A 3256-nucleotide genomic window follows, 5' to 3' on the forward strand; every position below is an offset into this window, starting at 1 on the left:
ACCCAGGCAATTGTGGAAGTAGCATCCAAAAGCCAACAATCCATGCCAACAACTTTGAACTTAAACCACAGCTCATCACCCTTGTTCAGAACAACTGTTCGTTTGGAGGAGGTGTTCAAGAAGACCCCAATCAACATTTGACCACCTTCCTGAGAATATGTGACACAATGAAGTCTAATGGTGTTCATCCTGACACCTATAGACTGCTCCTGTTTCCATTCTCACTTAGGGACAAAGCAGCCAAGTGGCTGAAATCTTTCCCAAGGGAAAGCTTGACAACTTGGGAGGATATGGTGAACAAATTCTTAGTAAGATTTTACCCTCCTCAATGAACCAATAGGCTGAGAGCTGAGGTCCAAACTTTTAAGCAACAAGATGGTGAGACTCTATATGAAGCATGGGAGAGGTTCAAGGACTTAACAAGGAGGTGTCCACCTGACATGTTCAACGAATGGGTGCAGCTGCACATTTTCTATGAAGGGCTCTCTTATGAGTCAAAGAAAGCCGTAGACCATTCATCCGGAGGATCCTTGAACAAGAAGAAGACTATTGAGGAAGCCATAGATGTTATTGAGACAGTAGCAGAGAACGACTACTTCTATGCTTCCGAAAGAGGAAACACAAGAGGAGTAATGGAGCTAAACAATGTAGATGCTCTGTTGGCCCAAAACAAGCTCATTACCCAGCAACTGGCTGACCTCACCAAGAAGATGGAGAGGAACCAAGTAGCAGCAATCTCTACTTCATCAACAACCCAAGAAGGAGTGAATGAAGAAGCAGAGGGCAGTCAGGAGCAAGCCAACTACATTGGGAATTCACCAAGGAAAAACTATGATCCATACTCCAAGACCTACAACCCTGGATGGAGAAACCACCCGAATTTTGGGTGGGGAAGTGAGCAAGATCAAAACCAAGACTAGAGACGTTACAACTCCAACAACAATGCAGCTCATCAGCAGTTCACACAGAGGACATCTCAACACCCCCACAACAACACTTCTCGACACGCTTATCAAAACCAAAATGGCACATCTGCTCCAGATCACTCATCAATTGATGACAAGCTCTCTAAGATTGAGGCCTTACTTGAAGGAATATGCTAAGAGATTCAAGAAAATAAGGTGTTCAAAGAGGAGGTGCGAGCCAATATTAAGAACCAGGGAGAGACCATTAGGAAGCTGGAATTCCAGGTGGGATATTTAGCTGAGAAGATTCCCAAACCTACTGATAGCTTCCCAAGTGACACAGAGAAAAACCCCAAAGGAGAAGCAAAGAAAGTAAGATGGGAAGATTGCAAAATGGTCACTACAAGTGATCAAGAGACTGAAGACAAGCAAAACACATTGTTCGAACAACCTGAAGACAACTCAACAAAGGAGGAGGATAAAGATCACCAAGAACCAGAAATCTCACAACAAGAGCTGCTGAAGCTCTATTCACCCTTCCCTCAACTGCTCAATGGTGCTGTGGGAAAAAGAATATACTCAAGGTTCCTAGATTTGTTTGCATCTCTGCATGTGAACATACCATTCATCAAGGCAATTCAACAAATGCCTGCATTCATCAAATATATGAAGGAATTTCTTTCCAGGAAAAGCTCACTCAAAGGAGGCCAGACTATAGTGATGAACAAGGAATATAGTGCCCTTATTCAACCTGAGTTGCCTACAAAAAGAAGAGACCCAGGGAGTTTTCATATCCCTTGTGCCATAGGTAAAGCTATGTTCGATAGAGCACTATGTGATTTGGGGGCCAGCATCAACTTACTGCCCTTATCCCTAGCGAAGAGGCTGCAGATCAATGAGATAATGCCCACAGATGTAATCATCAGACTGGCTGACAAAACTCAAAAGCAAGCAATAGGAGTGGTGGAAAATGTTTTGCTAAAGGTTGGGAAATACTTTCTCCCAACAGACTTTGTCATCCTGGACATGGAAGAGAGTCACACTCATCCAATCATATTGGGAAGACCATTCCTAGCTACGGCCAGAGCACTTATCGATGTAGAGAAAGGGGAGCTAATATTGAGAATCCATGATGAACGACTCAGCTTCAATGTTTTCAAACTCTCACAAGAAATAGATCAAGAGGACAAGGAAACAAGCACTGAAGCACAGCCAGTTCATTCTGAGATCCCCTTAATAGATAAACAAGGAAAACAGCAATTGCCACAGCTCAAGGAAAAGTTGGAGGAACCTAAACCTCTAGAGACAGGTGAAGACAGCACCACAACTCCTTTAGAAAAAGAGGTCACCAAGGGGAAGGCAACCTCAAAAGAAACAAAGAAGAAGGTACCAAGGAGGTGGAGGAACAAGAAAATCCCTACGGAATACTTCTCTCCAGGGGATAGAGTTGTCTCAGCTTACTTCCCAGATATTCCCCCTAATCTCCCTACTGTACCATCTCAGTTACCCAAGGTCTTCACTATCAACAGAGTCCTTTTCCTGGAACATGTGAAGATCATTGATCCAACCAATGGATATAAATCCACAGCAAGAGGGGAGGACTTTAAGCACTACCAACCACCCTGATGAAGGAAAAACGTCAAGCTAGTGACGCTAAAGAAGCGCTTCATGGGAGGCAACCCATGTTTTATATGCTTTCAGAAGATAGTGAATAAGTCAATATTTATGAATTTCAATCCAAACTTGACAAACAATTGGTGAAAACCTTCTTGTGCAGAATATAGTGAGGAACAAGTTTGGTGTTCAAAGCAAACCAAGATGCATGCTAGTCTTGGGAGCTTTGAACACGACACCTCCATCACAGTGCTCCAAACTAAGTTTGGTGTCACCCCATGGTGCCACCAAAATGCATATAAGGACCCACCAATAGTTAGTTAGTTAGTTGGAATTCATAAATAAACAATCAAATCTTTTGTTCCCTTTTATTAATATTAGCCGTAAAGTTCATATGGTCATTTTAATATCTTTTCTTACTTTTCTTATTTTAAATCTTTATAGGAAAAGAAAAGAAGCATAAAAAGGGATTGATTGGACAATTAAATGGGGGATATTTCGCCACTTAATGAAGAGCACTACACATATGTCTCAAGAGGGAACGCATGGGGAAACGTTGCCATGCAACATTGGAGAAGGAAGACCCTTGAAGACCGAACCAATCACTCTCATTAAGTAATGATCCTTGTGCTTCCTTCATACACAACCCCAACCGTCCATCAAGCAACAATCCTTGCAATCCACACCTTCCATCCACTCATGATCTCCCTATATAAGTGAGCTCTAGTACATGCTCA

At 42.5% G+C, this 3256-nt stretch overlaps 1 non-coding gene across 1 annotated transcript; it reads right to left on the reverse strand.

Moving 5' to 3' along the window:
- Positions 1 to 338: 338 nt before the first annotated feature.
- Positions 339 to 442, reverse strand: LOC112768876 (small nucleolar RNA R71). Its single transcript, XR_003186256.1, has one exon. It is a non-coding gene; the product is annotated as a small nucleolar RNA R71 (small nucleolar RNA).
- Positions 443 to 3256: the final 2814 nt, after the last annotated feature.

The sequence above is a fragment of the Arachis hypogaea genome, chromosome 17, assembly GCF_003086295.3.
Source record: "Arachis hypogaea cultivar Tifrunner chromosome 17, arahy.Tifrunner.gnm2.J5K5, whole genome shotgun sequence".
NCBI lineage: Eukaryota > Viridiplantae > Streptophyta > Magnoliopsida > Fabales > Fabaceae > Arachis > Arachis hypogaea.